This window comes from Pseudopipra pipra, chromosome 2 (assembly GCF_036250125.1).
Source record: "Pseudopipra pipra isolate bDixPip1 chromosome 2, bDixPip1.hap1, whole genome shotgun sequence".
In the NCBI taxonomy this organism is placed as follows: domain Eukaryota; kingdom Metazoa; phylum Chordata; class Aves; order Passeriformes; family Pipridae; genus Pseudopipra; species Pseudopipra pipra.
The window spans coordinates 98,750,655-98,775,020 of NC_087550.1; the positions used below are offsets into that span (position 1 = coordinate 98,750,655).

Here is a 24,366-nt window from a genome sequence, read left to right on the forward strand (position 1 = left end):
ACACAGTATTTGTTTGGATTTTTTTTCTGTAGGCTTAACACAGATAAATTAAATTACAAAAGCTCTCAAAAAAAAAAAAAAAAGGCTGGGGGAGGAGGCAGGACATAAAGCAGTGAAATCAAAGCAACTCTGCCTTAAGGCTGCAGAGATTTCCTTATCTAATCCTGCTGTTTCTGGGTATTTCAAAACATATGGCTCACCTTTAGGGGCAGTCCCCAAACAGTGGGAGATGTTGCATCCCATCTGTGCTGCAGCAACTGGAGGTGCAATAACAAGGTGAATTGAGGACGCCGAGATGACTGTATTTAAACTCATTGCTGTTTTACTGAGGTGATGTTGTGGGGAGGGTGGTGGGGCACATTTAATTTGGGTGGGGTTTTTCAGCTACCCTATGGATGTGCCTCACAAGTCTGAACACGGGTACTGCTGGAGGGGTAATTGTTTTGAGGAAACCTGACAGTCTGAATCAAGAGTAAAAATTTTAGGATCCTGGATACTGGGAAAAGAAAAGACAGGAATGAAACCTAAGTACCAAGGCATTTCATATTTTATTCTGGCAAAAGCTGGACTGGCTGAATAGGTTCCTGTCCTCCACTGTCCACAACTGTTCAGTATTGCTCCCATGAAACTTAGTTGATCATGTAGTCACTCGCTAACCTAATCTGTTCACTATAATATAGCTTAGTTTAAACACTTTTTAACACCAACTTTCTGAACTCTTTTAATAATACTCATTTTGATATGAGCAGTTATTCCTGAGATACTGAGGGGCAGCAGTGTTCAGCAGGCATGTAAGGGAAGAGTGATTATGAGAAACGAGGGAATGAGGCTACACCAGTGAAGCTTCACTCAGAACAAGAAGCTTGACGACAACCTGAAATTGCACACTACAGTGGATAGAATGGGGTATATAGCTAGACTTACGGCTACCATGATGAAAATGAACTTTTTAATACCTGTTCTCCAGAATTTCTGAGCCAAGCTTCTAAATCTCCTAGCCTATGCCTCAAAATTTTCCTGAATAATTTCAAAGGCCAGGGCCAAAAATGACTTAACACCTTGCATCTCAATAAAACACTTAAATGTAAACAAAATCTGTAAACTGAGATGCAAAAAGACTCTTAATGATCCTTTTTTTGTTACTGTAGTTCTTTGATTTCAGTGAGTCTTTTGCTATTAGGTCCTTCCTTTCCCGCTAATGTAGTACAAGAAAACCACTCATTATAATGAAGGCTGCATATTCATACCCAGCCTTAGGCATCAGCATCCATATACATATACTTAAGTTAGAATCAAAGTTAAGTGGCATGAATGTCCCTGACATGTTCTGTCATGAAATAAAAAGGTTTTGTTTCATTTAATACAGCAGAATTAAAGCAAATATCTTTCTGTGCTAATGCTTGCTCTCACTTTTCATAGTTTTGTCAATTTGCAGAGAAGAGTTTAACTTCCAAGATGAAAAGACTGACAGGTTTCTGGAACTGCAGGCCACTTCCTTTTCATTTTGAAGTCAATGGTAATTGCACTTCTGCGACCCTGGGAAAAATCGCCTTTTAATGCTGCCTAAAAGTAGCATCACATACTGGCTACATGAAATTCAATGCTGTAAGTTGTAAATGAAGGTGCAGTGTAGTGTTAGATTAGGGCATATATATATATATACAAATTGAAGCAGTCTACATTGTAATTTGAATTATTGTCATGTTCTGTATGACTTCCAGATGTTCTGAATTATTACTTTAGCATTTCAAAAATGAGAACTATTTATTGAAGAGACCTAGAAGAATTTATTTAATAAAATTAATGCACAGGGAAGCATTAAACAACGTGAGACACTTCACAGTGCTGGAAGTAATAGATGCTTTTTCCCTTTCCGCTCTTAAGCTCCTTGCAAGGTCCTTGCAAGGTTTCAAGAAATTACGTTTGCAGCAACATAATCAGCGTCTTTGGGCTTTCATGCTGGACTAGCAAGCCTGAGGAAGCTTCAGGAAAAAGGAAGGCGAGTTAAATTTGTGGTTTTCTGCATTTCAAAAGTCCTTCTCCCTCTGCAACAAGTTTAACTAATTAGTCGAATTTTCAAAATTTGGTGTGGTTTTGCATTTGGTTTGTTGTGTGATTTGGTTTTTTATTTTGGTTGTTTTTTAATTAGAGTTTCGACGCTCAATTCAGATTCTTTTTGCTAATGGCTTTTTAACATGCTTGGTGAACCTTACTATGTTTGAACATACCATGAAATAGGGATTATAAACCATGAATTGACTGAATCATTGGATAACCATTTACTGATACTGAGATCTTGAGTACTCTTTCTGTGTGTCCCTTCAATGAAGTACAGTCTAGAGAATCATTAAAAATCTGTCAGCCTTAGTAGCTGAAATACCTCTGAAGGTAGATAGAAATTTAAATAAAAGAAACCAAAGATGGCTAGATCATACCATTTATGGTATCAGAATTGCATTAAACCATAGAACATCATCTATATTGAGAGATAATACTTTAACGAAATTCATTAAAGGAATTTATCCTAATCTCATTACACAAACAAACTTTTCTTGTATATACTAGTCAATATTCTCATATATGCTATCATAGGAGGTGAATTTTGTCTCAATGTAGAGGCATGGATACCCATGTAGTCCTATAAGGGCATATGATAATGAGACAGCTAATATCAACCATCAGTTTAATCAGATTAGCAATCAACAGGACCAAAATCTAGAGAAGTTATTTCTTGTAACATGCAGATGGTAATTTTGAAGATTTTTTCCTGAAATTTTACTTCTGCTGGTGACTCTTACAATATTTTATTAAAAAGTTCAAATGTGGTGAAATTACGTAGGTTCCTGGACAACTCAGAGGACTGGGTTCCTCAGACCAAGAAGGCCCCAGATCGATGCTCTTTACCACTAAGTCTGTGGGATGTTTGTTGGAGGGTTATTTTGTCTGTGTGTTTTTTAAATGCTCAGGTTTTTCACAGCCCTGTTTACTGCAGATTAATTCATGCTCCTGCTCTTTTTTTCATTTAGTGTATTTCTCTAGCCAGTATTCTCAGCTGCATTTTTCATATCCAGACAGTATAACCTATTAATCTGTCATGCATTTTAATTGGGGGAAGATTAAAATTCACAAAGTTAAACTGTAATTTAATTTAATTTAATATAAATAGTTTTTACTCCTATATCTCTACAATAATTTAGGTAAAAGGAAAAGGTAATGTTGAGAGGTAATCTGCAGTATAACAAAAGCATTCTGTATCTTTAGTTATCAGTCTTAGCTTTGTTACAGTTGCTTAACCAGCATAAGCTTTATATGATCAGGAAGAATGCCTCACGTTTGATGCTTTTAAGACCTTGGATCTGTCTGGATTCAGCATGTAAGTTTGTGCTCTGCTGTTTTTTATTAAGCTCCTTATTTTCTATGTAAATAGCGCAAGAAGCATATTTAGTTTTAGTATGGAGAGATGATTGTTGTAGCATCCTATGATAATTCAGATTGGAAGGGACTTCAGGAGGTCTGTAGTCCAACACCCAGCTCAAAGCAGGGCCAGCTTTGGGGTTAGTCCCAGCTGTTCTGTGTTTGGTGCAGTCAGGAGTCCAAAGATGGAAACTGCATAGAAGTGGTCTTGCAAGAAAATTTGTTATCTTTCTAATGCTGAAGATAATACTTACTGAATATAAAAATCTGATTTTCAAATGGATGTTACAAATGAATGTTCTGTTTGTAGATAAATGTATTAGGTCACTTCTGCCATGCTTTTTAGAACAGACATTTATTTGCACTCATAAAACCCTCTGCATTTTTGCAGTTTTTGACTGCTTAGCCTGCCATGTTCTTCCAGGTGTACACTTCTTTCATACAAAGCATGGAAGTTAGTGGACTATGACTCCAGCTGTAAGTTTTATCTTAGATGATTCCTCTCTTCTCCTCAAACTCTTTTTTTCTGCTTCTATTAAAAAAAAGTCAGAATTCAGTGCGACTATTTAACTATAAGCTGCTGTAAATTTTCCTCTGATTTAGAGGGAAGAATAATTTTGGAAGTGCTTTAAAGAGATACCATTTACCTCAAGAATTAAAAAATTGTCTCAGAATTAATACCCAGCAAATTCAGCTTCACCAGCAATATAGCAAGCTTCTTCTTAAAGCATACAAATGAAGACAGTGTTACATTTTTTGCTTGGCAGAGATGGTTTCTTACTTAGGAAATTCAGGACCTTGATCTGTTTTATTAAAAATGGCTAAAAACAGGAGAAGATTTTTTTTTTTTGACATTTTTTACTTCAGAATGTTCTTTTGATTAGATCTGACATTTGCTCTGCTCAGTACCACTGCCTTTCAAAGGAGTCTGTGTTAACAGGAGTGTGAAATTCTGCATTTCATGTGAAAGGATGACTGACAAGTGTTAAGGTTCGTATGGTTCAGGGCAGCCCTTGCTCAGGATACTCTCTGCCTGTTTGTGGGAGTAGAGAATACACTAAACAGAGGAGATGAGACTGGGAAGGAAGAGGCTGTCTTTGAACAACAGGGAAGTTGGCTCACTGATGTGCAAGTGTCAGTGTCTCTGGGATGAGTTTTCCAGTTTCAGGCTGGAGGGAAGGAGTGGGTGGAGAGTGCAAGTGAAACTGAGATTTCTGCTCCGGGGTGCACATGAAGAAATCTCAAGCAGCTCAGTTTTTAATAACCTGCTCGGTACTTTAGCAGGCAGTGGAAAGACCAGTGATTGCATTTTTGAAAATCAAATCTGGTAATGTCCAAGTAGCTGCTACTTTTTGGCCCTATTCTGAGATGGATGGTTAGTGCTGCTCCTGAGAAGTACTGACTGTACCTCATCTTACTGCTGCTGCTTGATTCACAAGCTAAATCAGTTTAGATCACTTGAATATGTTTTAATTATATATTTCATTGTTGAATGTTCAAATATAGCTTTTGTATTCACGCTTTGAATTCATACTGATGGCCACCTTTCCAGGTAAAAGGATGAGGCCATGGGTTAACTTTAACTTGTAGTTCTATTTTTGAGAGGGTTTATGGATGTTGACTGTTGGCAGGATACTGGTTAGGCTCATGTAGAAGTACAAGGAGTCCGTCTTTCTTGTTTTATTGTTTTGGAACATCGAGATTTTCTGTGTCCATGATGAGAACATTTGGAGGAAATAAGCAGATGAAGCAATGCTACCACTCTAGCTGGGTCCTGTGATTCCAAGCCAGAATATATATTATTGACTGCAGTACAATGGGTCTAGAAGGGCACTTTTTAAAGCCCATCTTTTTCTACATCTTCCTACTGGTTACTACCAGCTTTGTCCCTTTTTGTTTCCTATCCCACAACTTGTTAGAAAGGAAGCATAAGAGTATAACATCCTAGAGTAATTATTTTCATCATTAAAAAAGAATTTGATGAGAATTTAGCATTTTTACATTTACTTCATTTTCACAGTGTTGCACATTTTGGAAGATGTTGCCTTCAGTCCCCAGAATTTCAGACTCTGCAGAGGTCCACTTATTGGAACCTGTCTGGAAATAAAAGTCACAGCAATAAAGTGGTTTTTGTTACAACATTAGAAAATTCTGTCTAAGAAACTAGATAAATTTTTGGTACTTTTATGAGAATTCTCTAGCAGCTTGCAAAGTGCATAGTTCTGCGGCAGCATGATGTTCGGTTCAAGTCTATTTGAATATAATTCAGACAGCTTTAAAATTTCTTTTGTTGCCCATTGTTCAGAAAGATGTACAAGAAGTAAATAGTATGGAGAAATTTTAGCTCGACAGCTGTAGCCAGGCCATCTTCAGGAAGGATGCCCTGAAAATTGTCCTCTAATGCAAACTTCTCTAAACTTTTATATGGCTGGAAAACTTAAAGAAGTTCACTGTGTTTGTGTGTTTCCCTACTAATTTTGCCATCATACGGTTCCATAATGCGTACATTTCATTTCCATTTTCTGCCTGATAGCTCCAGCATTTTATACTTAGTGGGCTAATCAAACAAATGACATTGTTCAATACTGGGAAGAGATTAATGTGTTATATGTCTGGTTCTCTCCCCACTCTTAATACACGTTTTTCCTTTGCAGAAATGTACCTGATAAAGCACAAACCAAAATGTGGGCCTGAGAAATATTATTAGGAGAATGGGTCCATAGTGCCAGTGATTCAGTCATCTGTCAGCCTGATAAATGGATTAGTGTAAGAGGTGTTCCAGTGGGGAAATGCAGCCCATAGGGCTTCCAGATAATTATATTTAAGTTGTTTAGTACTGCTGGGAAGCAGCATCCAGGCAATTACTGAAAGCTTTGATGCAGTGTGCACTATTAGAGTGTGCGTTCAGAAACTCATTACCCTTTCGTGCTTGCGTTGGATGGATTCTAGGAAGTTGACAGGAAACAGAGATCAGGAATCAATAACTAGAAAGGCATTTTAGTTAGCTTCTGATCCATTTCCTGATTCAGCAGCTTCTAGCCTAGAGCATTTCATACAATTGCTGTAATGTAAGGGGAAAATGTGACTTAAATATATTAATGACTGCGTATTTATATATTCATTTTGTTTCAACGATGTGTAGCTGAAGTTCCACCCAAAGTTTCAAAAGGTCCTTCGGGGACAAACTGCTGCCCAAATCCCATGTGACATGTCCACAGTGCCTACCATCTCTGTTCCTCCTAAGTTGACTGTAGTAATTTCTCCTAAAGCCTGGCCTTGCAGCGAGTATTGATGCCTCCACAACATCAAGAGTCTATTACCACAGTGCCCGTCATACCCCACCTTCAAAATCTCTTGGAAATTACAGCTAGTCCAAACCAAAGCTGATGATATTGGCAAGACATATTAAACCTTGTTTCAGAAAATTATACTGGCTCTGTCTCTTTGCCGTGGGCTGCAATTCACATTACTGATGCACATTGAGAAAACTCTACAGACTTTGCAGCATTCAGATATGGGAAACAGCAAATCCTTTCACGTGCTGCTCTGCAGTTGGGTACCTCCAAGACGTGCATGCTGAAAGCAGCGCAGTATTTGCACAACTGGGGGCCAAAGACTTGAAAGTTCATTTCTTAGGTTAGAATGACAGATCTACTCGGGGCAAAAATTACATGAATTAAGTGAAATTGTGTGGTTTTCTTTTTAATCTTGGACTCACTATTAAATCAGGTAATGGTGACTGTTAGGGCAGTGCAGAGGAGGCTGCATTTCTTCTTTTCTGTTTCTTCTTCTATGCTTTTGCCTGAGGTGCAGCTAAATAGACAAATGAAAGGATTACACTTCAATGCTTCTGAAGGGGATAATTTTTTCCCACCTACCTGTAGTATCACAGAATTAATAATTAAACTCCTTTTTTATGTTTCCATCACAACAGTCCTAGATGTGCTATGGGATTTGTTTCATGTTTTATAAAGTTCAGCAGAAATCTCATCAGTTACTGTCAAGAGAGAAGTTTGGGTGTGGGGTTTTTTTTGTTTTTAAATATGGACTTGTTAATTAGAAAAATGGCATTTGGTTTGCCTGAGAATTGGTAAAATAAATGCTGTGCTATTTGATATGAGTAAGTCTTTGTGATAAAAAATTTTCAGAAATGATGTGTTGTAGGCCACAGCACCCATGAATCCATAGGGGTACTGAGGAAATCCTCTTACAGTACTAAGCATTTGCAGTCTTGGTACCTGCTTTGGTTACTGACAGCTAAACTTTTCATAAATGCATTATTACCACTGAAAGTTCAGGCCTATCAAATACTGGTAGATAACTCATGTATCTCCTGTCTCTGAAACTATTACACATGTAGAGGGAATATCTACTACAGTCAGATACACAGCTGAAGCAGAAAAAAGCTAAAGCTGTTGAAGCACCCTTGCAGGCAAAGTGCTGACATTGGTAAATGATTTGGAGAGTTGATGTTGTAACTGTGTCTTCCAGTCTGGCTCCAAGACTGGTTGTACTGAGTCATTGTTTGGGCTGCTGAGAGTTAATTTATCTCTGAAGAAGCCTGTGTAAAAGGGGTAGCAGAATATAGCCAAATTAATGAGACTGTGCTTCTGAAATTCTTAATTTCATGATGTCCACTAGCTTTGACAGAGGGAGTTAAGATGAAACATGAGAAGTGTTTCCACTTGCAGTTTGGTTTTCTCTGGAGACACTTGCTTCAAAGTGACAGCCCAGGCTCTGTGAGCTGCACCTAAAGACTGATGTATTCTGGGGAGAGGCTTTCAAGTGTAAGTATTTTAAGTTTTTATGGGAAGAGATGGGTTATTTCTGAGGGTATTTTTGTTGCTTTGACTTAGATTTTACCATGGGGAAACTTTTTGCACTAGTACTATAATGAAGATTTATTTCAAAGTTGATTTTCTGATTTTTGACTGATTCATGACTTCATTTCCTTCATCAAATCTGAGCATTTATCTGTAGTAGATTTAAAATAAAAAAACCTTTCTTAACTTCCTTTAGAGGAAGCAGCTATGGGAGAACGATAGCTACATAAGTGTCGAAAGAGGGAATTTTTTATCATAGCAAACCATTAAATAGTGTTTATTTACTCTATAAGACCTTAGGGCAAATACATTAATATTCAGGGATTGTGTGGGTTTTTCTGAACAGAATTTGCAGTTCCAGTGCATAGGTACTCTGTGGAAACACAGTAGAGAAACCCAGCAGAGAAACCCAGCTTGTTGTGTTGTGTTGTGCTGAAAGTGGTGGTCATTTCTGCTCCACGTGACTGCAATGGCATCTGTGATCCATGTACAGAGCACTTGCTGGTCATACCCCAGGGGAGCCACAGCTGTGGTTATACCGATGAGATTATATTTATATATAACGTAAATCCATAAAGAAACTAAAACCCTAGCACATCAGCACAAGTTTTGCAAACGTTGGAATGTTCTCTTCATTCATCTGTACACTTTTTAGGAATTGCTTTAGAAAATACATTTTAGGTTATTTTTGCAGGTGGGTGGCATAATTATTGATGTCCTGTTAGAATCTTCTGTGTAGTCATGGTATACAAGTATACTCCCCCAGGGATAGTTTGAAAATATTAAAGCTGTTTATCAATTTGAAAGAAAGCAAAATATTCGTGTTGTGCACTAGGTATCCTGCATTTCTTTCCCAGAGATATAGTGAAATCTCTGGAAACTGCTTTTGTAATTTAGTGTTTGTTGAAGATGACCTGTTTAGCATTTAAACTTCCCAGTGCTTCTAAAAGCCAGAAAGGAGGGGGGATAATAAATAGTCACCCACTTAATGTTTTTTTTCATTGTGAAACAGAGTTAAGAAGAGTAATGACACTGGTTTGGTTTCTCCTCATCTCTGTTGTGTAGTAAAAAGAAATAAAATTATTTAGCTGAAACTATGCAGAAATAGTACTTAAATCTACACATGAAGCAGAGGATAAATGCAGTGTTTCACCTGTGGCCTACTAAGGGCAGCACTAAATTCATCCCTCCTTTAAGAAATGTCACTTTATTGACTTCTTAGTGTAAATGGTGCTGTGGACACTGTGCTTGTGCTCTGCCCTATCCTGGCTGGTGCTGTGGGGACGGGGTGAAAGGCAATATTACTGTTATTCAGTTAAATTGGCATCTCTTATGTAAGAAGGGTGGTTGATAAATTAGTTGATACATCAACTGCCTGCATGGGAGTCCGTGTCAGGGGTTCCCATGGTTTTGCTTCACAGAGGTTGTGTCCAGTGGAGTAGCTGAGAGATGCACAGGGATCAATGAACACGTTTGTATTGTTTGGTTGTCTTTTGTGTTTTCAAACATAGTGCAAATCCAAAGTCAAACCATGTGTACCAGATTTACAATTAGTAAAAATGAACGAATTTTTTTAACTTTTATTTTTGGTTACATTTCCTGGCAGCTTAGCCCAGCCCAAGGCATAGAACAGCAACACCTATTATATAGCAACTGCTAGCTAAATTAGCACTTCTAATATCTTTCCTTATCCCTTCCTTAGAGGATGAAATTTTTTAAGGTTGCTAACTGTGAGATCACTTCAATGTAACAAAAAAACATTCTTGTTTTTATTTCTGTTTCTTCTCCCATTGTCCCTTTTGTAGGAAGCCCACATTACTTGTGTGCCCAGAGTGAGGCTTCTGCTTCTTGCAGGGAGAGAGCTGGAAGCACACTGCAGGGCCACAGCAGCTCCTGGATTTTAACTGAGGTGGAGAACTACTTGGCTAACCCACTGAAACACCTCTATAAGAAGGTTTTTTTGCCCAGAAAGCTTACCTGCCCATAGGGATGGGACTGGCAAGTAGTTAATAGCATGAAGTGCTGTTATTTATTGCTCTCTGTGCAGAGAGCATAATTTGTATTGCCTGCCTTTGGTCATACTGATGCCCTACTGATGCCTTCCTAAATTGGAAGCCAGAATATTATTCACAGCAGAACTTAGTCCACATGTCTCTGGAAGGATAGCTGTAGTTCTCTGAATCTTTGTGTATCTGTATGAAACCCAGTAACTTGTATATGACTGCAAGATATCTTGTATTTTCACAAAAACTCATCTTCTAGAGAAGTCCCACTAAAGCTTGATATCAATGAACGGGGAATCTCTGCATTCTCCTTTGGATAGCTGCACTAATGGTTAGTCACAGGTGATAAAAGCATGTACTTTATTTCTCACTTAAATTTGGTGTCAGCTTCCAGATGCTGATTTGTTTTATGCACACCCTTTGCTAGATTAACAAGCCAGTTGGTACGTAGAATATTCTCCCAATGAAAATACTTAGGTGCTGTAATTAGGTCATCATCTTTTTTTTTTGGTGATAAACTATACAAACTGAACTCTCCAGATACTTTATATTAACACTTTGCAGCTGTATTCTGTGATTTCTGGTGGTGGGGTTTTTTTCCAGTTTCTTTCTAAATTGTGAAGATCTTATCCTATTCTAAGTAGGAATAGGTTGCAATACTAATATCACCAAAGAAAGTTTAAAAGAACATTTTCTGTCTTTGCATACTGTTTGGTTCAAAGCTCATATTAGTACTTAATTCTGTATGAAATCAGATTTGAAGAAACTCTTTTGTTGTTGAGTAAAACCTTATGGGTAGGGGCATCTGCTAGCATGACCAGTTATTGCAGTCATCTATACATGCTCTCACCTAGTCATAAGGGAAATTTATATAACTTTTCAATGTCACTGATACTTATAAGTAATAAAATAATAATAAAGAAATTGTATCTTTTCTCCTCTAGGATGTCTCTTTCCTTTTGTTTTTCACTTTTTCAGCAGAGAGCTAGTATGAACTTTTTTAGCAAAAAGTTGTCTGGCATGGTAACCAAGGCTGGTCTTAGGAAAGGATTTGATTAGCTCTTCCAGCTTATGTTACCAGTGCTGCCTCCACTGATGCCTTCTGCCTGCTCTGTAGCAGCATGGGAAGATGAATAGCCTTTAAGTGATCCTGTCACAGATAAAAACCTCCAGGGATCCAGTTTGTAAGATTTGTAAACAGAACAAATGAAAACATGACCCAACCAATTTATGAGTATAATTATGATAGAAAGTATTCATAGAATTTCTTCAATAACCATTCTTCCATCTACAGTGCTACAGTATGAGTATCTGGTATTCTACAGTGTCCTTTAAACTCAATAAATCTTGCAGAAGCCTACAGTACAGATATTTTCTTGGTGCTTGACATGAGAGCAGCATCAGTATGTGTTAGATACTGTTGCATAGCATAATGTCAAGAGTATTGAATAGAGATAATTTTAATATAATAATACTCTTAGCAATTTCCCCATAAGACATGGAGAAGTTGTAACAGAAAAATCCTCTAATTGTTGATTGGATTTTTAGATTTTGTATTTACACACAATTATCCTTCTTGGGTTTTTTGTTTTGTTTTGTTTTTTTTAATAAACATAATATTCTCCACAGAAAAATGAGATGGGAGACATATTGTGGATTCCCCAACCCTGTCAGTGTTCAGTGCCAGGTTGGATGGGGCTTTGAGCAGCCTGGTCTAGTAGGAGGTGTCCCTACCCATGGCAAGGGGGTTGGAACTAGATGATTTTTAACATCTCTTCAAACCCAAACGATTCTATCAATCCATAATTAAAAAAAAAAGATGGGGTGAAGAACAATCATCTCAGAATGCCATCTGAGAATGAGATAGGTAATTAGATAAGTAGCCACATAGATGGAGATTTGTATGTATTCAGTAAATGAACGCAGAAAAACTATGGACTTCTAGCTTATGTCTTGTTAATACTTTGTGATGCTTAAATAGCATTTATTGTCCCTTGTGTAGTCATTCACCTCTGATTAGAATAGATGTAACTTTCTGAAGTGAGTAGTAGTCGATTAGATGGTGTACTTGCCTCACAGTAAACTGAATGAGAACATCTTGTATGTAGTACTGTAGACTGAGAATTAGAACTAGATTTGTGAAAGCTTGTCCTGATTATGTGTTTAAATATGTTACTTATTACATTGATTATATCAGAAAATGATACTTAATGTATAATCGTCATGGTTTAACTTGAGCTAGTAAATAAGTATCACACAGCCACTCACTTCCCCTAGCCATCCCAGTGGGATGGGGAGGAGAATTGGAAAACGATAAAACCCATGTGTTAAGATAAAGAAGAGTTTAATAATTGAAATAAAGTAAAATATAATACTAATAATAATGACAATAATGATTAAAGGGGAGATAACAAAACAAGAGAGCAATAAAACCCAAAAAGGACAAGTGATGTACAATACAATTGCTTACCACGTGCTGACCAATGCCCAGTCCTTCCCCAAGGAGTGAACAGCACCCTCCCATCCAATTCTCCCCAGTTTTTATACTGGGCATGACATTCTATGGTATGGCTGTCCTGGCCATGCTCCTTCTTGGCTTCTTGTGCACCTGCCCACTGGCAGAACATGGGAAACTGAAAAGTCCTTGACTTAGGGTAAGCACTGCTCAGCAACAACTGAAACATCAGTGTGTTATTAACATTATTCTCATACTTAATCCAAAACACAGCACTGTACCAGCTACCAGGAAAAAAATTAACTCTATCCCCAACAAAACCAGGACAGTAGTCTTAAAAGCTGTCAGACATTTGTGTGGAAGAGGATAATTAATTTTAAAAGTCTCCAATGAATATCTCATTTCACTTTACAACATTTAATTATTAGATTACATAGACAAAAATTGAGCATAAAACTTAAGGCTTGAAATGGAGGAGTAGGAAGCTAGTCAAGATACGTGGTGCTCGAATGGCAGAGGAAGTAAGAAATAAGGCTTTACTCATCACACTCTATGGCAGGCATGGAAAAGTGTGCAAATGGGTTTATTATTGCAGAAGAATGTCAGGCTGTCTTTCATGTCTGATTTTCATAAATGCTTGCCTTTAGACTTTCCCCAAAAACATTCAAGAAGGTGATTTCTTTTGCCTGCTTGTTTCTTCTTGCTCAAAGTGGTGCTCGATCAGTTCCCACTGGAAGCTTTCTGAGGAAGCACTTTTGTGTGCATCCCACTGTTCAGAGGCAGCACGCTGGCATTTCAGTCCTGTGCTCTCAGCAGTGGTTCAGGGTGAATTGCTTGCTTTTGTTTTACCTGACCAGAGATGCTGAAAATTGTTAAGCCAAGCTCAGGGTGTATTAGGATTCTTCCAGATTCCTGAGAAAGTGCACACCTTTGCAAAGTGCTCGAGTGTTGTGTGTCACTGGGGCTTCCTCTCGCCTCTCTAAATCTTTCTGTGATGGGTGTTGGGTTTTTTCCACTTCAGGTTCTGTCAAAGCTCCTAACTTGGAAGCTAGCACTTTGGTGAACGCCAAAAGCAAAAGGAGTCAAATGCTTGTGTTTTCTTGAGGTGATGGACACCGTACCATCTTGACAGGTACCCTTCTCTCATTGCAGCCCTCTCAGCTGTCAGATGCGGTGATCTCCATGGTAACTCAAACCCCCAGACTCTTGACAGCAGCCTGCGAGGAGCAACATTCAGCAGCTCAAGGGTCTCACGACCAGGTAAGCCAAAAGGAATTGCTCAGTAAGAGCTCACATCCAGTGCACCATTTCCTGTCCAACTGCCTTTCAGGTTTTTCCCTGCTCAAGCCACCCAGGCAGTCAGTTCCTGTACGTACACCAGTGCTGTCATTTGTCCAGCTCTCTTGAACAGAGATATTTGACAGAAAGTCTGCATTTATCAGGGTTGCTTTTTAAGCTACGGGTTGAAGAAGCAATGCAAAGAAGCACTGGGCAATTCTTTAAGTGGTTTTGGTGTTCAGTAATTGCTAGGGTAAAAAAAATTACTCCAAAATGGATCAGCGGTAAGATCAGTCCTACCAGTGTACCGACACCACCAACTGTACTGCCCATCTCTAACATTAGGCCTGAGCAATCTTATTCTCCTGCAATGCATCAGGGACTGTTTCTGTGTTTATGTAACATTCATTGGTACTCTGCAGCCTTTTCAAGTTGCTGCTGTGCTCTTTTCACACAAGTTTCTAAATCCCTCTCTGTGCTAATAGTAGCATGTGGGGCATTCTGGTTAATATCTTAAGAAGGTACAGACTTCTTCCCCTTTTTTGGTGAATTATAGAGAAAGAACAAGATCTTTGCCATTTTTGGGAAAGCAATGCAGGGACTATACAGCTGTATTGACTATTGCAGTACTATGAATGCTATGAACAGAAGTAGTATCTCTGGTCTAATGCACTTACATGTGTGGGAGATTAGTTACTCCTTTTTGTTATAAGATTTCACTGTCATTTGTATTGAATTGTTTCTGTGCCATGTATTTTGTGAGCTCTTGGTTTCTCTTCACTGATAACTATACAAAACGTTTCCTAAACAAGACTTTACAGCCTCTCTTGCCCGTTTCCTTGGCCACTGATTCTTCTCTTGTCTCAGGTATCCGTGTGTAGGGTTGAGTTTGTATTGCATCTGTTTCTCCAACACCTCCCAGACATGCAAAGCTTTTTGTCTGCCTTAGATTGTCCTTAACCAAAAAGTAACATGTTGGTGAGATGAAGTTTATTCCCCTAATAGGGCTCCTTCTTGCCACGCATGCCAGCTGCTGTTCTGAAGGCCAGAACACCTCAATTTCTCACCAGACATGTAGCCAATTATTGATCATCAGTCTTTTTGTTTTCTGTTGCTCTGAAGGTCAGACAGATCTCCAAGATCTCTTTCAGGTCCTACCGAAACATACAGCTGGTCTTGACTATCCAGAAATTTTGTAACAGGGAGTGAGTACATGCTTTATCACTTTTCCTCTCACAGTATCACTGAGACTTTCCTCTCTGCAGGAGAATGTCTCTGACCAGTCTGGGGACAATACAGGGAGAAAATGTCAGTTTTCAAAGAAAGAAGCTCCAGGAAAATGTCGTAGATTCCTGGCATTAAATGTTATAGAGACTCCTTGTTGGATTTTGGAGATTTGTTAGGAGCAACAATGCACATCTGCTCAGGCACATCTGTAATGATCATTTATCTGAATCAGTCAGAGGAAACCCAAAAGCAGAGAAAAACATTATGATTTTACAAAGTTAGTAATAATTTTTAGTGAATCTTCTTTTGTTCCTGAGAATGGAACACAGAAATTTCTTCAGTCATGTTTTACTAGTTTCGTTGCTTGAATTAGACCAACAAATTTTACATGATGAGTGTCAGATCACTTAGGTACGTTCCAATAGGTAGTCACCAAACTTATTTCCTCAACTTAGTTGTGGCTTTTGAAAATCATGGCCAAAATCACTAGGCAGACTAACCAAAATATGTTTTAACAAAATTTGGTCATGTTAATTTTGTCCTATGCATTCTTATTGTCATCATTGTTTGTTATTGCTGTGATGGGGGTGACAATGACAAGAGTTTGGCTTTATTGAGATCATGTGTGATATGTTGTATAAATGCATTGGGAATTACAGTATTTTGACTAGAAAACCTTGTAAAAAGCAAGATGAAAAAGAGAGATGAGGCGAAATCAGATGTCGAAAAATGAAAGGTTGGGCAAGTTCAGTTAGAAAAAGTAGGCATATGCACATGATACCTAGGAAGAAACAGGTCACCATTTGCTAGTTTGATGTTTATTGTATGAATTAGTTGCTTTGAATTTAAGAGCGAGATGGATAGGATGTAGTGGAAGATCCTTCAAACGTATCAGCATATTAGCAGGTTTCTGTTGTTCAAGAAGCTTGCAATAGGTGCAGTTCAGGAATGTCACAAATGAAATGTGATAGTGCAAATTGTGACTGTTGTTGGTAAAAACACAAAGGCACAGATTAACATAAAAAAACATTCATAATTTTTAAAAGAAAATATTTCCAGAACAGTACTTTTTCAGAAGCATTCATTTGGTGTGATGGAGAAGAGTGTTTTGTTGAGAAGAACATTGCATTTTATTCAGGGAAAGTACAAGAAATTATAAGAAAAAACTTGGCTTGCAGTTGCATGAGTTTGAAAAGTACCATAATATATGCATACTGTTTCTTAAAAACTTTTATGATTTTGTACAATTACTGATTTTTAGTGATTTGTTTGAATTTATTTAGAACTTTTAAAATTATACTGCACAGACAGAAAATACTAAGGCTTTCTGTATGTTAACGACAGTTGTTGGCACCTAATCCCACCAAATAATTTTATTGGTCAGTTAGATTTACGGACTAGAAAAATCAATCTACTTTTAAACAGTGTCCTTTATAATTCTTGGGTTTAGTTAATAAGCTCTGTATTGATTTTGATTTCTAAAATTGCACCTGTGGGCATACACATGAACTATTCCTTCTGACTACTCAGCATTTACTACGCATAGTGTGGTTATTCTTGAAAGTCATATGGCACACTTTCTGTTCACTGAAAAATAGTGAACTGTTGTAATAACATTTTTAAAAATAGATATATTTAAAATAACATGAACATTCTTTAAATTTTCAGCTGTTTCATGGCTTTATTTATATATTCCCTGATGCTTTTCTTGTTACTTGGTGAATCATGGTTAACTGAAGTCTGATTTTATTCATGAAATATTACTTAATCAGTACTTTTTGGCCTATCAACGAAGTCAGAAAAAAGTATCTATCTAGCTAGAACATGAACTTGTCTCTTTTGCACCTTTACATGGTGCTGGAGAGATGAAGAAACTGTTTCAGTCATGGCTAACTTCTGAGATACGTGTTTTGAGCCTTTCTTTTACATAGTACAGTTTTAAATTGCTGCTAGTGGAATAAGATTGTTGCTCTTTATTTCTTAAAATCTTTTCTCTTTGACACAGCTAAGGCTTCAAGGAAGTTTTTCAGTGATAGTAAAGAGGATGCTAACATTGCAAAATGAGATGGTAAAAAGCCTTATCCTTTGATTTTTAAATTAAGATGGCGATTAAGGCATAACTCAGACCTTTTAGGACTGGACTGTTTGATTTGTAAAGCACCTTAAGATGCCACGTTGACCATGCTAGTCACTTGAAAGTGCTTAGTAATAGATATGCAGAGTGGAGAAAAGCAGTTTTGGTTGTAATTGTTAATAATGTATTTGGTTCACCTGGAGTGCCAGATTAAGTGAAAGGTGCATACCTTCATGAACATACACCATGGCACAGGGTAGGGGAGCATGGAGCTCTGCTTTGCCCAAAGCTGCTCAGCAGAGACTTCATGCAGGTGAACAGTGCATCTTCATCTACCCAAAATCTGCTTAACTTGTCTGGGCAGAATTGCAGAAATTTGCCCAAGTCAGTGAATTCAGGTTAGGCTGTGGCACTCTTGGAAAGCTCAGGTATGTCCTTGGACATGTACCATGTAGTGTAGTACCGTGTGTGTAGTACACTCCAGAGACACCGTGTCTTCTGCATCGTGCCTGTAATGAGGGACTATGTATGTGCAGTAAATCTGCTGTTTCCCAAAGAGAATTAGGACAGTTTTCCTCTGAAGAAGAATGGGGTTTTCTGCTTTTTAAAGGTTGGTTCACTTGAAGCTTTTATTTTGTACTGAATTATTTTTTTACATCATGGTGTAGAAATGGAATTACTAAAGGCAGTGTAGTTAAACATACTCCTAAATAATCTGAATGTCTCATGCAGCCATCCCACACAGAAACAGAACAGGTAATATAATTGTTCTTTCAGTAAGTTGTTTCTCTCTAAATTAAGCCATGGAGAGGTATAGGATCTGTATTTCTATTTACGTTTTGTATGAGCTTGTTCCTAACACTGCTTTGATTTAATGGAACATGAATATAATTTATGGATAAACATACTGTTATATAGATAGTACATGCTAAAGATTTGTGCTCAATATACAGATTAACATCAGTTAATTTCAGAAGAAATTTCATCTTTAGTCAGCCTGTGAACATTTTCACATGGTATTTTACTGTCTAATCTTCACTCTGAATCTGTAAATGAAAGAAATAAAATTATCATTTTTTTTCTCAAAAGTTTATTCAATATAGTGGTGAGAGTTAAGATATTTTTTTGGTGTGAACCAGAGATATTTTAGGTATAATTAATCAAAATGGAATTGCAAGCATGTCCTCACTGATAGTGTGTTTTTACTTACTCATGGAGATCACGGGTTCACAGCTGGCCTCGTAACAGAGGACCTTGACCCAAGCTTGATTTTTTTCATAAATGTGATTACACTGACTTAGTAACTAAATTGTTGTAATGGCATATTTGGAGAGTGAATGATCACCACAAAAAAAAGCTGAGGTGATTTAAGGTATTACAGACCCCACACCTGAACTGGAAGAGCAGTGCCCTTGAGTGCCTGACTGTTTCAGTACGAAGTCCATTTGCAGCTCTTGTTGAAGTCTGTTAAAATGGCCAGGATGTTCTAACTTTAAAGAATGCAATGAGAGATCAGTCAGTCTTCTGCTCTGGTTCAGCTGTGAGGGACAGTAAACTCCAGGTAAGGAGCAGAGGCAAATGGCTGCAGCACCCCTGGTTTTACACTGGTGCCACCGTTTGTGCAGTATGTTTCAAAACAGTCTTTGGGTTGACTTGGGTGGAGCCCATTCCCTTTGAATAATCCAACTTCCCAGAGTTGTATAGTGCTGTATCTTCTCCTAATAAATGGTTCAGGAGATTGGGTTAGTATGGATGGCACCTACTCAGAAAATACAGGGGGAACAGGGAAGGCACTCTCCCAAACAACATATCTGTTGTAAAAGAACAAAGTGGTTTTGCAATTTTTATTATATCTGAGATGGTTAACATTTTTGTATTGGTTGCTCCATGAGCTACAGTGTGATTTAGCAAGCATTCAAAATGTCTGTAACATGAATTGTGTTTATCATCAACCTAAATCAGTTTAAATAAGCTTAGCTCATCTGATGCATGCATAAATTAATTTCCCTTTTATCTAGCCTACTTGCAGTCCTAATAAACAGACTAATCAATCATAGCTGCCTTCTTCTATAGCATGATTGTATATCTCTGATCAAGGAAAATGTAAAATAATTTCTCTCTAGTCCCTACTTAGATCCCCCCATAATCAAGGATTAATGATTTACCTTAATCATTTTTACATTCCTTGATAGAAAAAAAAAATTTTTTTTAGTTTGTGTGTTCAAAGGATGATTACATTCAACACTGTAAAACTAAAGAAGTATAAAATATTTTTGTTTCTCCACAACACAGAAAAGAATGCTAGTCTGACTGAGAGAACTCTTTGTAAACACAATGGCAATGATACCATGTTTTGAAGAGTTTGTCCTGTAGTAATGTCTACTCATTCTTTTTAGTTATAGCTGGTTTGAGGCCACTGTCCCCTTTCTTTCTGATTCCAATGAGTCCAGGACTCTGGCTAGGCATTTTCTCTCTTAATTGAAATATAAAGTGCCAAGCAAAACCTGAGGTTGGCTTCATGTAAGATACTAGAAAAAGCCCAAACAATTAAAACTTCCCTTTAGGTTATTGTTTGAGAGCCTCCTTAATGGATTAGCTGCATCCCCTTATTCCCACACAGAACTGAAACTGGCCCGCAGATAATACTTTTATGGTGAACTACTTACCCTATATATCAATTGTCTATGATCTTTTAATTATATACATTTATAATATATCACACATTTCATTACTTTTGTCTAGCTAGGCAATTATGAAAAATGTGTAATATGTGAAAGATCAACTTGGACTTTATTTACTGTAGTATTTTACAGCTGCTTGCTATACTTTTACCTTCTAACAACAAATTCTGCCTTTTGCAACTGCAAAAGGCATCAAGGCAAATTTGTGTTCTAGCTGGTTTATCTCTAAAATATGTGTTCAGAATATGTCCCACTAAGTGCATTTGACAAGATTAGAAAAACAGCAGTTGTCTTGAGAAGTATTCATACCGTAGTAGTTAATGGCAATTTCTTCACTTCTAGTTCAGAAATAGTGTTCCAGATAAAGGTATAGCAAGGAGTTGCATCAAAATGGTATGTAAATACCTCCTGAGCAGCCAAATGCTGCTTCTGGTATTGTAGCTTAAGGATGCTGCTGCTGTTTCTGCCTCTTCTGCTCAGCACTGACAGCAAACCAAAATTGGTTTTGAGAAATCTTGGTGTTGAACTGTAGCTGCTGGCTTTTATACAGAAATTGAAACATACTGGCCCATATAACACAAACTAGACTTTAAATGAGCTAATCATCTTGCCTTGTTACTAGTAAGTTCAATGTTAAAGACTTGCTTAGTATTAAAATATTTTCTTATGTCTGTAGAGAAATTAAATTCAGAAAATATGCTTATTTGTTCTTTGAGCTTTCAAGTTATGAACTTTGTTCCAAGAAAGATTTAACGTGAATATATTTTGACATGGAGATGAATCTTTTTCTCTATATTAAAAATTGAGCATTATCATGCAAAAATAATAGTTCTATTACTGGCACAAAAGAAGTGTGTAGTTCACATTTTTGAGTAAACATTGTAATATGGTGTTAAGCAAAAGTGTGTCTGCTTGTTATTTACGTGATTCCATTCCATGAATACAGATCTTAAATATCTTTAGTCATTTGAGGGTCAATAATATGCTTCAAAATTTGGCCTGAAATGTAAATTAATCCTATGTTTTAAAAATATATTACTTTAGGTTTTAGAACAATAACCTCATTTTACACTGCAAGTTTCATGATTTTTTTTTCAAATTCTTTATTTTTTGAATCCAAAGTTCAGCTGTGATAAAATATGACTAAGTGTAAACTTGGTATCTGATATGACATGAGGTCTTTACAGCCATGTTTTTATAAAATATTGCTTCAAAACCCTTCCAGATTAAATGATAACATTCCAATAATCTGTTCATTTTCTTCTTTTAAAGAACTCTAGCTTTATGTCAAGCTGTTAATCATAGTGGGATGATTCTGTTTTAAGCAATTTAAGCTGATAAATCTCAATGTAGTAGTAAACTGGAGAAGCTGTTTTCCCTCAATGTATGTGTGCTTTTGATGTCTTTCTATATACTGATAGATTTTTGTAAATTATCGCTGAAGAATAAGCCCAAATATTTTAAATTTATTCTAATTAGATAATGTTTTGGAAGTCTGGTAATGTATAGAGTCTTTGCAAGCTCAAAAAGTGAAAATTCCCCTCATACATAGGTGTTTAAAACTATGCAAACATCATTTTAAAAAAAGTAATAAATACTATATAATTTTTTTAAAAAATAACCCTAGGCCAGAGCAGCAGAAGTCAAGGAAGCGAAGTTGTCCATGGTGTCATCAATCTGACGACTGTCCTCTGAAGATTGAGGAAGGGGATCAGTAGAAGCAGCTGGGTCAGGGAAGTTAAGTGAAAAGGGAGGAAGGAATGTCTGAGGAGGAATGGCTGAGAGGCCAAAGCTTGGGGATCCTGTGAGTTTCTCTACTCCATAGATGCTTTATTAGCTTGTGTGGCCAATAGTAAAAAATGAGGGAAAACTAGGTATTAAACCTGTTGTTATTGCCTATTATCAGTTTTGTATAAATAAAAATTTGCCAACTGTTTCCCACATTTTTTTTCCTATAAACTAACCATCTGTATTTATACTAACTTTTTCATCAGTCATGTTTTGAGAATTTACAAAATCTCCTTACATGGAATTGCCATTTATCTTGTGGAGATTGTTTCATTCATTCCCCAAAGCTTTCATGCTGCCATGTCTCTCAGAGCTTTCTCTTGCTGTGGTCCCCTGTCCTGTAATGAGTGTCTGCTTTCTCCTTGCAGCACTTCACACCAAGAGTATATGAGCTTTGCTGGAGTCTAGCCTCTTTGCATATTGTTCTTTTGACTTTTAACTCGAGTTTGGTTTAGGATTTCACAGGGGAGTGAGTATTAAGACCTCATTGACAGGTAACAGTCTGCATCATTATATTATGTTTTGTGTTCCTAACATTTTGACACAAGTGTATTGGAGACAAATGAGATTGCGTTTGTATTGATTTAAAACATTGTTGCTATGCAGCAGGAGAATTGTGTGTCCTTTTGAAAGAGAGAGCAAAATAGGAGGGGCTTTGTTTTTACAGAGATGGAGGAAATAAAGATTTCTGGTACTGTGGCATGTTTGTTGCTACTGGAGTTGAATTGTTGATGAAATCGTGAGGTAAATGTTTTTTGCTGTGGCCTCGTCCAGGTTGCTCTATTAACGTCAGCCCCAGGGCTTGTTCACATAATTTGAATGATGCTTTTCAGTGACTTTAGAGGGAATTTACGCAGCAGATTTTATTCATCATGTGTTTACCTGGTGTTCTAGAAACTTGCATTATTCTCTTTATGGAACTTTTTTTGTCTTGAGGAGATACCAGAAGTTTAAAACAGGTGATTTAGCTAAAAACCTTGCAAACACAGCAGATCTCAATCTCTCTCCTATGATGATGTTACCTCAGAAGGCAGGTGCAGAGCTGTTTACTGCAGTCAGACGTGATCGCTCTGTTCTAAATTAAATCTACCCGTGATGGTTAGCATGGAGGTAATCAAATCACTTGCACCATTTGATCTGGTCCCTTCACCTTTCATTATCAAAGCCCATTTAAACTGCTTTAAACAAGAACTGAACTGATAAAACAGATAAATTCATGCATCTGGATCACATTTTCCTACCATTGTATTTTGTATGGAGTCTAAAAACCAGGCATAAAACAGCCTAAAACGAATGACAATTTATTGCCTACTGTACCTTGTCATCTGAACAATTCTATTAATTTAGCCACTCTTAGTTTTGTTTTGAACAACGCAGAATAGCTTTTCATTACCATATGGTATTTTTAATTGATATAGAAGATAAAAATTAACATTCTGCCCTTAGAAATTACCTTATTTCCTTTGGATCATAGGCAGTATGTAAGAACTTGTTAGGCCATTTCTTTAAAAACACAGTGACTTCTTTCCCCTAGTAATTTCAATTTAACAGTTGAAAACAACAGTCATTTCCTGTGGATGGTGTGTAATCTCACATAATTAATAGGCTTTTCAGCCCAATATTGGAATAAAACCAGTTGATGCTCTGTTCTCCTCATCCCCATTTGTATTACACCTGATCGGTACAGTGAATGTTAACTAAACAGACCTAAAAGCAAAAAAAAAGTGGGCTATTAGCAGAATTTGTATGAACCTCTTAGTTCCCATGCCTTTTTGAAAAGCTATCATTATTAGCTTTGGTTTGCTCATCAGTGGTGTTTGATTGTCGATAATCCTCAGGTTTGAATTCTGCTGTTGAGTTGGTCCCATCTGCAATACCTTTGATCTGGCAGCTAAGGAAATTAGCCCATTGAAGGCAAAGTAGCCACTGAGACTTGATTCCTGATTAGTTTTGCAGGCATTCGTAATGTTTTTTCATCTAATTAGTAAATCACTACCTAAATTAGGCCCACCAAGCTGAAATAGAGGTTAAGGGATGTGGTCAAGTCTTAAAAACAAGATGTGGTTGCTTACTGTATGCAGTGCAGATGTGACTGGGTTTTGCAGAAGCCCAGGACTCGGGAAGGGGTTGGCAGGGTGCATCTTTTTTCCAAGTCAGTTTAAACAACAACTGAAGTTATTTACCTCTTGGAGCTGGCAGAACAGTTGAAGTATTTCTGAACTTGTAAAGATGTGGGAGGAGAGGGAGCAATTGCAAAATGAGTTTCTGTGTGGTGCACCATCTTTTAAAAGGTTTGAATTGAGTGTTGAGCCTACTGAAACAAACTCCCCTCACATCTGTAGGGTATTTGGTGATGTTAAAGGCTAAGTTATGGCTTAGGATTTGCATGGATTTTGGAAAGTAACAGCATAGCTCATAGCTTGGGTATCTTCATATAAGAGTATCTTTGTCAAACACTGGTGCTGATGCACACAGTAACAAGTGAGTGTTTACTGCATTTTTTAATATTAGTCTAAGTCCATATTGATGAAAGACAGTCAAGTGTAACTCATCTTCCCTGTGAAGCAGACAAATGGTTGAATAAGTTTCGGTTAGATACAGTTGTTGGTATCTGTTTACGGCA

At 37.3% G+C, this 24,366-nt stretch overlaps 1 protein-coding gene across 4 annotated transcripts in view; it reads left to right on the plus strand.

The window, feature by feature from the left end:
- TBL1X (transducin beta like 1 X-linked) overlaps positions 1-24,366 on the plus strand; it is a 259,538-nt gene that overhangs the window by 157,172 nt on the left and 78,000 nt on the right. For 3 of the 4 annotated variants that reach the window (XM_064646579.1, XM_064646577.1, XM_064646580.1), the window contains one exon: positions 13,848-13,955. The gene's annotated coding sequence lies outside the window, so the exon portion shown is untranslated. Of the gene's footprint in view, positions 1-10,042; positions 10,147-13,847; positions 13,956-24,366 lie in introns of all 4 variants that reach the window. The other variant, XM_064646578.1, reaches the window with a different exon arrangement.